Raw genomic sequence first — 14,162 nt, 5'->3', positions numbered from 1 at the left:
ATGAAAGAATGGTGATATATATCCAAATCGGGATGGTGAGTGACTTGAAGGGAATTCTTGAGCAACAAAGAGTCTCAGACATCAACAGCGCTCTGCTGACTCTGTCTGATCATGTTATTATCGTCCAAGTATTCTGTTATTACACCTCTTAGAGTGGACTCTAGCATTTAATGATAACCAATCGCATGCAAATTCTCTTTGCCTCCTTTCCTAATTACTGGCATTATGTTCGCCACATTCCAATCCATAGGCACTCTTTCAGAATCTTTAGAATTTTTGAAGATAATCACACTTCATCTGCTATTTCTTGGGTCACTTCCAGAGTTATTCTGGGATGACGGTTACCAGGCTCTAGGGATTCATTTGTTTTAACGGCATTATTTTCTCAAATATTATTTTCCTCGTGTTAGTAATTTTCTTCAATTCCTCCTTCCCGTTAGATCCTGTGCTTCCCCCTTATTTTAGGGATGGCATTTGTGCCCACCTTTTTGAAGGCATATGTAATTGGATGCCATCATGGTGTAACCTAATATAAACTCCCTTATTTCTGCGTGTATGAGGCCCTACATTCATCTTTATTAAGGTTTCGCTATCAATCTTGATTTAAGAGTTTAACGATGCCCGTCGATCCATTGCTCTACGAGAGGCAAAACCCATTTGGTTCACTAATATCCATTAGGGAACTGTCATCCTTATCTGGTCTGACCTATATGTGACTCCAGTCCCACAGCAGTGCACTTGACTCTTGACAATCCTCTGGGCAATCAGGGATGAAAATAAATTCTAGTTTAACCAGCAATGCGCACATCCTGTAAAACAACTTTTTGAAAAAAAATGTTCCGTTTGTATAGTCCCTGCAAATTAGATGAGATTGTCCTTACAGTGTGGAAACATGTTTTTTGGCCCAACAAGTCCACACTGACCCTTCGAAGAGTAACCCACCCCGACTCATTTCCCTTTGGCTAATGCAACTTACAATATGGGCAATTTTAGCATGACCAATTCACCTGACCTGCACATCTTTGGACTGTGGGAGGAAACCAGAGGACCCGAAGGAAACCCACGTAGACACTGGGAGAATTTGTAATCTCCCACAGCTAGTTGCCCGAGGCTGGAATTGAATCTAGAACCCTAGTGTTGTGAGGCAACAGTGCTAACCACTGAGCCACTGTGCCGCCCCCATGGTGAAGTATTGTCATAATTCATTTTCCCGCTCTTCATCAATCCATTTGTCTGAAATCTAAACTGTTCCCCAAAACCTTAAGTCTGATGTTTGATTTGACCAATTTATACACTCCTTCCTTATGTTACTACCAACTGCCACTTTCCTTGTTTTGAAACGATGATTTAAGCAAATTTCCCATCTTAGAACATAGAACATAGAAGGATACAGCGCAGTACAGGCCCTTCGGCCCTCGATGTTGCGCCGACCGAATCCTACCTAACCTATACTAGCCCAATAACTTCCAAATGCCTATCCAATGCCCGCTTAAATGACCATAAAGAAGGAGAGTTCACCACTGATACGGGCAGGGCATTCCATGAACTCACAACCCGCTGTGTGAAGAATCTACCCCTAACATCTGTCCTATACCTACCACCCCTTAATTTAAAGCTATGTCCCCTAGTAACACCTGACTCCATTAGCGGTAAAAGGTTCTTAGTATCTACCCTATCTAAACCCCTAATCATCTTATACACTTCTATCAGATCTCCCCTAAACCTTCTCTTCTCCAATGAGAACAGCCCCAAGTGCCTCAGCCTTTCCTCATAAGATTTTCCTACCATTCCAGGCAACATCCTGGTAAACCTCCTCTGCACTCGTTCTAAAGCTTCCACATCCTTCCTATAGTATGGCGACCAAAACTGCACACAATACTCCAGATGAGGCCTCACCAGAGTCTTATACAGTTGCAACATGACCTCAGGACTCCAGAACTCAATTCCTCTGCCAATAAATCCCAGTACACCATATGCCTTCCTCACAGCACTATTTACCTGGGTGGCAACTTTCAGAGATCTGTGTACATGGACACCAAGATCCCTCTGCTCATCCACACTACCAAGTAGCCTACCATTAGCCCAGTAATCCATCATCTTGTTATTCCTACCAAAGTGAACGACTTCGCACTTAGCTACATTGAATTCCATTTGCCACATTTCCGCCCAGCTCTGCAACTTATCTATATCCCGCTGTAACCTACCACTTCCTTCCCCACTATCCACAACTCCACCGACTTTTGTGTCATCCGCAAACTTGCTTACCCAGCTTTCAAGTCCTTCCTCTAGATCATTTATAAAGATAACAAAAAGCAATGGTCCCAAAACAGATCCTTGTGGTACACCGCTAGTAACTGCACTCCAAGATGAACATAATCCATCAACTACTACCCTCTGTCTCCTTCCAGCCAGCCAATTCCTAATCCAAACCTCTAATGTATCCTCAATGCCATACCTCCGAAGTTTTAGCATTAGCCTACCATGGGGAACCTTATCGAACGCCTTACTAAAATCCATATACACAACATCTACTGCTTTACCCTCATCCACTTCCTTAGTCACCTTCTCAAAGAACTCAATAAGGTTTGTGAGGCACGACCTGCCCTTCACAAAACCATGCTGGCTATCCCTGATCACGTTATTCCTACCCAGATGTTCATAAATCTTATCCCTTACCATTCTCTCTAAGACTTTGCCCACCACTGAAGTCAGACTCACTGGCCTATAGTTACTAGGGCTATCCCTACTCCCTTTCTTGAACAATGGGACCACATTCGCTATTCTCCAGTCCTCTGGTAGTATTCCCGTTGACAATGACCATCTTGTTTTATAACAGACTGGGATGAATAATTTTTGAAGTTAGTCCATGTATTCTTTAAATGTTTACTATCACCTATACCTCATCATCCAATAAAATCGACAATTTATCGTAACCACTTCATACTACCATAATTTTGTTTACTTAATGACAGGACCCTAGTCTCAGAAACAAAATCAGTCTCCATCTCAATGAAGAATTCTTTCCTGTTGTGGTCACTCTTCCCTAAATGGCCTTGCTCAACTTGGTTGTCAATCTCCTGGACTTTTGCCCTGAATCCCTCTTTTCTCTCCCACAATGGAGATATGTTTCCACATTGTCCTCACCTACCATCTGACTAGCATTCACATCCAGAAGATCATCAGGTGCTATTTCCATCACCTCCAGTGGGATGCTACCACCAGACACACATTGCCCTCTATTATCCACCATCTGAGGGGACCATTCCCTCCAGAACACTCTGTTCCACTTTTCCTTCACTTCCAACACCACCCCCCAATAGCGTCATGGCACCTTCGCCTGCAACGGCTGGAGGACTAGCACCTGCCCATTTACCTCCTCCCTCCTCTGTATCTTTAACTTCAAACCTCTTCTCTAAAATAAAATGAGTTGTGAAAAGTTGGAGAGCATATTGGGCTCAAATATCGACAAGATGGACAAGATATAAAATAATAGAACCCAAACTACACAGAAAGAGACCATTCAGCCAATCATATCTGCACCGACTCTCTGAAGATTATCTCAAACGGACTAATCCCTTTCCATTTCCCTACTCAATTCCCATGAACCCACATTGGGTTTTCAACATTGACAATCCACCTAAACTGCCCATACCTATACACAACAGGGGAATTTTTAGTACGGCCAATCCACCGAACCTGCACATCTTTAGACCTTGGAAGGAAACCCCATCACCCATCAGAAAGCTGTGCAGACACTTAGAGAACATACAAACTCCACACAGATATTCAACGGAGGCTGGAATGAAATCCATGTCCTTGAGGCAACAATGCTTTTCATAAACAGGAGTCTGGAAGAACACAGCAAGTCAGGCAGCATCACTAGGTGGAGAACTCAACGTTGCTAGGTTACCTGGGTAGGGTTTTTTTTCTCTATTTAAACGCGCAGGCGAGCTGTAGGCCTCAGTTTCTCGGAGGATCACGTGACGGCTGTTTGTCCGGTTCGAAGTCCAGGGTGAGTTCCAGTTCTTAGTTTTTCTTATTTTGTTTTAAAAACAAAAAAATTAAGTTGTAAGTTCCAGTACTTAACTTTTTTAAACTAAAGATTTAAAAAGTTTTTTTTTAAAAAAAAACGCCGGGTAGACCCGGAGGCTTGTGTTGCTAGGTTACCTGGATAGGGTTTTTTTTCTCCATTTAAACGCGCAGGCGAGTAACCCGAGGCACTTCGGCAGAAGAGCATCCCACCCGCCCTCCTCCTCTAACCTAAATAATAAGACCCGTTGCGGCAAGCAGGTAAGTGCTGCGTTTTGCTTGTTTGGTTTCTTTACATTTAGTTTTTTTTTAAAGACAGCTAGCTTTTTAGAGGGATGGCAGTGCAGGCAGTGCAATGTTCCTCTTGCAACATGTATGAGGTGAGGGAAGCCATTAGCGTCCCTGCTGAGTACACTTGCAAGAAGTGCACCCATCTCCAGCTCCTCCAAGCCCGTGTTAGGGAACTGGAGCTGGATTTGCATGAACTGCGGATCATTCGGGAGGCAGAGAGGGTCATGGATCAGAGCTTTAGGGAAGTAGTTACTCCGAAAGTTCAAGATAGATGGGTGACAGTGAGGGGGAGTGGGAGGAGGAAGCCAGTGCAGGGACCCCCTGCGGTCATTCCCCTCAAGAACAAGTATACCGTTTTGGATACTTGTCGGGGGGATGACTTACCAGGGGCAAGCAACGAGGTTCAGGCCTCTGGCACGGAGCCTGGCCCCGTTGCTCAGAAGGGAAGGGTGGAGAAAGGTAGAGCGATAGTTCTTGGGGACTCGATAGTGAGGGGTACAGACAGACGGTTTTGTGGGGACGACAGTGACTCACGTTTGGTATGTTGCCTCCCAGGTGCAAGGGTACGTGATCTCGCTGATCGTGTTTTCCGGGTCCTTAAGGGGGAGGGGGAGCAGCCCCAGATCGTGGTCCACGTTGGCACCAACGATATAGGTAGAAAGAGGGGTGAGGATGTCAGACAGGCTTTCAAGGAGCTAGGTTGGAAGCTCAGAGTTAGAACAAACAGAGTTGTAGTCTCTGGTTTGTTACCCGTGCCACGTGATAGAGAGTCGAGGAATAGGGAGAGAGAGCAGTTAAATGCGTGGCTACAGGGATGGTGCAGGAGGGAGGGATTCCGGTTTCTGGACAACTGGGGTTCTTTCTGGGGAAGGTGGGACCTCAATAAAAAGGATGGTCTACACCTGAACCTGAGGGGCACCAGTATCCTTGGGGGGAGGTTTGCTAGTGCTCTTTGGGAGGGTTTAAACTAACTCCGCCGGGGAATGGGAACCTGGACTGTAGCTTTAGGGTACAGGACCTTGAGTGTAGGGAGGTTATGAATAATGCAGCGATCTCGAAGGAGGGTGCCTGTAAACAGAAGGGTGGATTGAAGTGTGTATACTTCAATGCCAGAAGTATAAGAAATAAGGTAGGTGAACTCGCAGCGTGGGTTGGTACCTGGGACTTCGATGTTGTGGCGATTACAGAGACGTGGGTAGAACAGGGACAAGAATGGCTGTTGCAGGTTCCAGGGTTCAAATGTTTTAGTAGGATCAGACATGGGGGTAAAAAAGGGGGAGGTGTGGCATTACTTGTCAAAGATAGAATTACAGCAGTGGAATGGACGATGGAAGAGGACTTGCCATCTGAGGTAGTTTGGGCTGAGGTTAGAAATAGGAAAGGTGAGGTCACCCTGTTAGGTGTTTTCTACAGGCCTCCTAATAGTCCTAGAGAAGTAGAGGATAATATTGCGAGGATGATTCAGGAAAAGAGTGAAGGTAGCAGGGTGGTTGTTATGGGGGACTTTAACTTCCCAGATATTGACTGGGAGAGCTATAGCTCGAGTTCATTAGATGGGTCGGTGTTTGTCCAATGTGTGCAGGAGGGTTTCCTGACACAATATGTAGACAGGCCAACAAGAGGTGAGGCTATACTGGATTTGGTTCGAGGTAATGAACCAGGCCAGGTGTTAGACTTGGAGGTAGGTGAGCACTTCGGGGACAGTGACCACAACTCGCTGACTTGTACTTTAGTGATGGAGAGGGATAAGTGTGCGCCGCAGGGCAAGAGTTATAGCTGGGGTCAGGGAAATTATGATGCAGTGAGGCATGACTTAGGATGTGTGGATTGGAAAAACAGGCTTCAAGAGAAGAACACTAATGAGATGTGGGGATTGTTCAAGGAGCAGCTACTACGTGTCCTCGATAAGTATGTACCAGTCAGGCATGGTGTAAAGGGCCTTGTGAGGCAGCCGTGGTTTAGTAAGGAATTGGAATCCCTTGTGAAAGTGAAGAAGGTGGCATATGTAAAGATGAGGCGTGAAGGTTCAGTTGGGGCGATAGAGAGTTATAAGGAAGCCAGGAAGGATCTAAAGAGAGAGCTAAGAGAAGCGAGAAGGGGACATGAAAAGTCTTTAGCTGGTAGGATTAGGGAAAACCCAAAGGCTTTATATAGGTATGTCAGGAATAAAAGGATGACAAGGGTAGGTATCGGTCCAGTCAAGGATAGTAGTGGGAAGTTGTGTGTGGAGGCGGAGGAGATTGGAGAGACACTAAATCAATACTTTTCATCAGAATTCACTCAGGAACAGGACACTGTTGCTGATGTGAATATGGAGTCACAAATGATTAGAATGGATGGCCTGGAAATATGCAGGGAAGAGGTTCTGGGAATATTGGAGAGGATGAAAATAGATAAGTCTCCTGGGCCTGATGGCATTTACCCTAGGATCCTATGGGAAGCTAGGGAGGAGATAGCAGAGCCATTGGCCTGGATTTTTATGTCGTCATTGTCAACGGGAATAGTACCAGAGGACTGGAGGATAGCGAATGTGGTCCCCTTGTTCAAGAAAGGGAGTAGGGATAGCCCTAGTAACTATGGGCCAGTGAGTCTGACTTCAGTGGTGGGCAAAGTCTTAGAGAGAATGGTAAGGGATAAGATTTATGAACATCTGGATGGGAATAACGTGATCAAGGATAGCCAGCATGGTTTTGTGAAGGGCAGGTCGTGCCTCACAAACCTTATTGAGTTCTTTGAGAAGGTGACTAAGGAAGTGGACGAGGGTAAAGCAGCAGATGTTGTGTATATGGATTTTAGTAAGGAGTTCGATAAGGTTCCCCATGGTAGGCTAATGCTAAAACTACGGAGGTATGGCATTGAGGATACATTAGAGATTTGGATTAGGAATTGGCTGGCTGGAAGGAGACAGAGGGTAGTAGTTGATGGACTATGTTCATCTTGGAGTGCAGTTACTAGCGGTGTACCACAAGGATCTGTTTTGGGACCATTGCTTTTTGTTATCTTTATAAATGATCTAGAGGAAGGGCTTGAAAGCTGGGTAAGCAAGTTTGTGGATGACACAAAAGTCGGTGGAGTTGTGGATAGTGGGGAAGGAAGTGGTGGGTTACAGCGGGATATAGATAAGTTGCAGAGCTGGGCAGAAATGTGGCAAATGGAATTCAATGTAGCTAAGTGTGAAGTCATTCACTTTGGTAGGAGTAACAAGATGATGGATTACTGGGCTAATGGTAGGCTACTTGGTAGTGTGGATGAGCAGAGGGATCTTGGTGTCCATGTACACAGATCTCTGAAATATGCCACCCAGGTAAATAGTGCTGTGAGGAAGGCATATGGTGTACTGGGATTTATTGGTAGAGGAATTGAGTTCCAGAGTCCTGAGGTCATGTTGCAACTGTATAAGACTCTGGTGCGGCCTCATCTGGAGTATTGTGTGCAGTTTTGGTCGCCATACTATAGGAAGGATGTGGAGGCATTGGAACGAGTGCAGAGGAGGTTTACCAGGATGTTGCCTGGAATGGTAGGAAAATCTTATGAGGAAAGGCTGAGGCACTTGGGGCTGTTCTCATTGGAGAAGAGAAGGTTTAGGGGAGATTTGATAGAGGTGTATAAGATGATTAGGGGTTTAGATAGGGTCGACACTGAGAACCTTTTACCGCTAATGGAGTCAGGTGTTACTAGGAGACACAGCTTTAAATTAAGGGGTGGTATGTATAGGACAATGATAGGGGTAGATTCTTTACACAGCGGGTTGTGAGTTCATGGAATGCCCTGCCAGTAGCAGTGGTGAACTCTCCTTCTTAATGGTCATTTAATCGGGCATTGGATAGGCATTTGGAAGTTATTGGGCTAGTGTAGTTTAGGTAGGATTCGGTCGGCGCAACATCGAGGGCCGAAGGGCCTGTACTGCGCTGTATCTTTCTATGTTCTCTGTTCTCTGTTTCGGGTGTAACCCTTCTTCAGGACCAGCTGTGCGGCTGAGGGGAACTACAGATAAAGAGAGAGAGGAGGGCTGTTTGGGGTGGAGAGAGCAGCGGAATGGTGAGGTGGTAACAGATAGACACAGGAAGTGGGTATGTTCTGGTTGCGCGATGGGAGGAATGAATCGTTCTGTTTTCTGGATGGAAAGGTCAGTACATGGAAAGGCTGAGAGGAGGCGGTGCTGGAAAGGGAGCCAGGGGATGAGTGGGAAAGTTATTTGTAATTCGAGAAGTCAATGTTAGGTCCTTCAGGATGTAGACAACCCCGGCAGATGATGAGGTGTTGTTCCTATAATTTGCAGTCTGATTCACTGTAGCAATGGAGGAGATTGAGGATGGACATGTCAGAGAGGGAGTTGGGCAGCACATAGAAATTGGCGATGACTGGGACGTCAAGCTGGCCGTTTATGGTCTGACTAAGTTGCTTGGTGAACTATTCAGTTCGTTTGCGTTTGGTCTCACCGATGTAGAGAAGACCACATTGGGAGCATTGATTGCAGTAGACTAGGTTGGAGTACATGAAAGTGAAGCACAGTCTCTCCTGGAAAGACTGTTTGGGGCCTGGATGTAGTTACGTGCAGGTGATGCTTTTCTTCAGTTGCATGGGACTGGGGGCAGGCAAATGGAGGGGTTGGTAGTGAGTGGTGTGAATCAAGGAATGACAGAGGGTCCTTGCAGAAGGCAGAGAGCAGTGGGGAGGGGAAGGTGTTCTGCGTGGTAGGATCTCGTAAGAGCAGGTAGAAGTATTTGCGGATGATATATTGGATGCGGAGGCTGCTGGAGTTGAAAGTGAACATGAAGTTGACATACATGCATTATGTTCCAAGGGGGTTTAGAGCAGTCAAACAGGAAATTGAGGAGGTGTGGTGGAGGACTGACTGATGACAGAGGGGAGAAAAACATATTGTTTAAAATAGGAGGGTAGCTAGAATGTTTGTATGTGGAATGTGTCCACATCAGAGCAAATGTGATGGAGACGGAGGAATTGGGAAAACGGGATGGATTTTTTGCAGGATACATGTTGGGAGGAAGTGTCGTCCAGGTAACTGTGGGAGTCTGTGGTTTAATAGTAAATGGCAGTCTGTAAACTGTCGCTGAAGATGGAAATAGAGAGGTCAAGAAAGGGGAGGGAGGTGTCCAGGATAGACCTAATGAATTTGAAGTCAAGGCAGAAATTGTTAGCAAAGTCGATTAGCTGCTCCAGATCAGTCTGTGTGCAGGATGCAGCAGTGAAGCAGTCAGCGATGTAACAGCGGGAGATCTGGGGAATAGTACCAATGCATGTGCTGAAGTGGTAATGTTCGACGTGAGTGCTCATGGCCACTCCCTTGATTTGGAGGAAGTGGAAGAATTAAAGGAAAAGTTTCTGACGGTGAGGGCGAAGTGAGATGAGGGAGAGGAGGGTAATGGCGGGGTGGTGGAGGAACTGGATGGATCTGTTGAAGAAGAAAATGCTGAGGGCCTGCAGGCCATCATTGCGGGTTATATACATGTATAAGATTGCACATCCACAGTGAAGATGGAGTGCTGGAGGCCAGAGCAATGGAAGTTTCCCTTGAGGTCGGGGGGAGTGGTTCGTGTCCCAAATGTAGGTGGGAAGTGCTGGGACCAAGGGGGACAGAATGGAGTAAAGGATGGACGAACTTAGTGGGCAGGATCATGCAGAGATGATGGGTCGGCCTGGGTAGTTAGGCTTGTGGATCTTAGGGAACAGGTAGAACGGGGTCATATGTAGCTGGGCGACTATGATGTTGAGATGATGGGAGGGGAGATCTTTGGAGGTGTAGAGGTCACGAACAGTGTGGCAGATAGTGGCTTGATGGGCCAACGTGGGGTCATGATCAAGGGGCAGGTAACACAAAGAACACAAAGTATCAGAGAGCTAATATTCAGCTGTGCAACATAGCGGTCTGTTCCCTAGACTATCACTGCCCTGTATTCACCTGCAATTTGAAGGTGAGGTGAGCCAGAACTGCTGCACGTTCAGACAATATGAGGTTGAAGTGGGTGAGGGAGGTGGAAAATCGATGCGGTTGATGTCACATCGGCAGTCAGCAATAAAGAGGTCCTGGGCCGGTAGGAGGCCGGTACGGGGTGTCCAAGAGGAAGAAGAATATTGGATTTGGGAGGAGGCATTCTCGGAAGGTGGTTGGGAGATTTTGTCAAACACAAAGGTGTGGACGTATAGGTGGCAGAAGACCTCCACATTGTGGTGGCACAGAACTCATTGAGGTGGAGCAGAGGGGCACAAACGTGAACCCTTTACTGAGGACAGACCAGTCGGCTTCAGAGAGTTCAAGGTTCGGGGTTGGTGAAAATGCTACATGGCTCAGGTTTTGGGGGGAATATCGATGTGGCTAAAACAAGGGCAGGGAAAAGGCATGTGAAGGGTAAGGGTAGGACATGGTGTGGTGGGAGAGTTGTTATGGGAGTGCAAGGAGAGTGGGGAGTGGGCTGGGGAGTGGGATGGGGATAAGATGTGGTGAGGTGTGTGGGGAGATGAGGTGGGATAGAAGGAGGAGAGGTGAAGTGGTAGGCTGTCTTGTGAGGGTGAACAGATATGGAGGGACAGCCGGTCTGCTGGTGAGTTGCAGCTGGGCGGTATGATCCAGGAGTTACCCTGGGTATCAAAGTCTGAGTGTTGATTGGAGAGTGGGTGGAGTCCGGATTGGCGATGGAAGTTGTTGGGAAGTTGAGGCAGATCCCATCCTTTCATAGGTGGAATCTTGGGGCGACATTTGAGGAGTCATCCAGAGTGGAGTCGGAAGTTGAAGGTGAGTTCCTGTGGGTCCAGATCGATGGCCACAGAGGCCCAGGACACAGATGGGAACCAAAAGCAGCGTCCAAATTGGAAGTAGCATTGGACTGGAGAGGCCCAGTGCTCATTGAGACCTGCACATGTGTAATGTCAGCAGCAGTGTTGGGGGGAGCCCAGAGGCAGCCAGAAACAGGGCGTGAGTTTGAATAATTTGGCATAGTTTTAGGACGGAGGGGAGAATTAGAGAGATTACACTTCTGTACAAAAGTTTGGCATTGATGAAAAAAGCTAAATTACACCTTTCTGTGCCATACTGAATTTAAGACTGATTTCTGCAACCTCTGTTCATAATATAACCGCGAGTCCAGAAATCATTTGGGTGAATCTGCGCTGCACCCCTGGAAGTTCCACAGCCTTTCCTTCCTCAATTGTGATACCTAGAAACATCCTCCGGGACTGCTCGACACATGATTTTGGTTTCTCAGAACTTTTTCAGTGACACTGATCTCGAAAATGTTTTCCCAAAGACACAATGGACAAACCTTTTCCTTTGCACGGTGAAAGGCTGATGGCACTGAGTTAGTGCTGAATGGAGTGACACTGTGAGATCTTGCTGTGATATCTGATCGAAATTGACGCGCTGAGATGAAACCAATTCTCCCTTCAGTCAGTGACACCGTTTTCTGGCTCCAGTATGCCTACGGTGTATGCTCTCACTTCAACTCCAGAGGAGCCTTCTCTTTTCCCAGCTGCTTCAAAAACTAACCCCGCCTCTCTCTCTCTCTCTCTCTCTCTCTCTCTCTCTCTCTGTCTCTCTCTCTCTCTCTCTCTCTCTCACTCACTCCCATAGGTTGGAAGTCCTGTGTTGACCACTTTCAGATTGATAAAAACAATGACTGCAGATGCTGGAAACCAGAGTCTAGATTAGAGAACTGAAAATGTATTGCTGGAAAAGCGCAGCAGGTCAGGCAGCATCCAAGGAACAGGAGATTCGACATGTCTGGCATAAGCCCTTCTTCAGGAATGGCTGAAGAAGGGCTTATGCCCGAAACGTCGAAAAGATTCCTGAAGAAGGGCTTATGCCCGAAACGTCGAAAAGATTCCTGAAGAAGGTCTTATGCCCGAAACGTCGAATCTCCTGTTCCTTGGATGCTGCCTGACCTGCGGCGCTTTTCCAGCAACACATTTTCAGCTCTGATCTCCAGCATCTGCAGTCCTCACTTTCTCCTCTAGATTAGAGAGATGCTGGAAAAACACAGCAGTTCAGGCAGCATCCAATGAGCAGTAAGATCGACGTTTCGGGCAAAAGCCCTTCATCAGGAACTTTCGTATTGGTCGGGGTGCACGCTACACCCCTCGCCCTCTCTGGCTCATTGGAGGATTAGCAGATCCAGCTTGACGCTACATTCCTGCCCCTTGTTTGCTATTGGACCATCACAGAGTAGCAACATGGTTTTCTTTCCTTACCTAAATCTGTCAAAAACTCATACACTTGAAGCAGAATGACTGGAACTGGACTTTAGCTCTACCTTAAAGAGAGTTTTTTTTTCAATAAAAGGTCACAACCTTTTCCTTGATTTCCTCTCGATATCTTGTTTCATCAATTTCAAGATTCCATATGTTTTGCTCACTGCTCTCTCAATATATTTCCACCTTCCTCTCAGCCAGAAGCTCCGGTTTCAATTCCCACCTGCTATGCAGCTATGTTTGACATTTTTTTTTCTCATTTCGTAATCAATAATTGAACCATATCCATTGGGGTCTGTTTCTGCTGAAGATAATGAGTATCAGCTCAGTCAAAGTGCCCACCAAGATGGTGCGTGGGGTTGGGAGGGGTTAGTGCATTCAACACAATAAGCACGTCAATTTGCAAAATAGATACGTGTAATCACCATTTATTGTAAAATGGATTGATTAATTTGTAGAATTCTCAGAAACTCATGAATAGCACATTTGTTGACCTTTTTTTGATCTGTGCAAAAATCCTGTATTCCCTTGTGCAATAAACTTGTGGCCATTGGTTGCAGAAGCCTGTGTTTCAATGTCTAAATGAACTTGTGTTTAGGCTGCTGTTGATTTGAAACTGCATCTTTTCTTTTGTCTGGATTTTAAGCCTTGAGCCAGTAAGTGTGGTGAGGAGGTGGGAGAGGAAAGGGACAGACAGAGCCAGTCTGGACTAATCTATTGAGCTGTTGTATTTTCTCAGACCTCCTCCCTCCCCCCTTTAATCTCACAAAGATGTCTCTTGAAGTGCTCCATACTATGTCGAGGTAGTTGACTGGATGAGCTGAGATTTGGCAAAGTGGGGCCTTTGAGCGACAGATCCGAAGGTATTTAGAGTAGCACCTAGCAGTCATAGATCCCCTTGTAAAGTGGAAGGAGCAGGAGGTTATACAGATAGTGAGTCTCAATGCCAGTTTTGATCCTTTAACCTTTCCCCAAACTCATCCCTGAACCAACAAGTCTGAAGCAAACTCCAGTAGCAGGGTCTGTATCTCATGGGAGTGAGGGAGTGTGAGAAATCCCCGAAGGAGCCAGGATCCACTGGGATTATAAGTATCCCCTCCCCAGTCTCTCTTTAACTTCTGTTCGTCTCTCCCGGATCTCTTTTCCCTTTCTCACTCTCTCCATCATTCGCTCCTCACCTGATCTCCCTGTCTGCGTTCCCGTCTTTCTTTACTTCACTTTCATTCCCTCTCCATTGCGTTGTTTCCCCCCAATCTGTTTCTTTCCTTCCGTTTTATTCTTGTTCTTTTGTATTTCTGACAATTATCTTTTCTTTCTGCCTCTGTATCGTTTTTTTCTCCAGCGCTAGTTTATTCCCTTTTTTTTATTCCCCTGTCTCTCTTTCCCCTGTAGTCCCTGTGCACCATTGTTGGCTTTTGCAGACCTTTGACAATTATGCACGTCAAAAATTATGCAGTGCTACCTCAAGTTTTGTATCTCCAACACATTTGGTAGTCTCCTAATGTTACACTCTCTGACAAATGTTGTTTCTCTCCACGATTTGAAATCCTTAAAACTGAATACCCCAATCCAACATAGATATTGCTCCTGCAAAGCCTAACTGTGCACTAACAAATTCTGCATGCTGATATTTCACACAC

Source organism: Hemiscyllium ocellatum, chromosome 26 (assembly GCF_020745735.1).
Source record: "Hemiscyllium ocellatum isolate sHemOce1 chromosome 26, sHemOce1.pat.X.cur, whole genome shotgun sequence".
In the NCBI taxonomy this organism is placed as follows: domain Eukaryota; kingdom Metazoa; phylum Chordata; class Chondrichthyes; order Orectolobiformes; family Hemiscylliidae; genus Hemiscyllium; species Hemiscyllium ocellatum.
The sequence above is the reverse complement of the archived record's forward strand: the minus strand, read 5'-3'. Positions refer to the sequence as shown.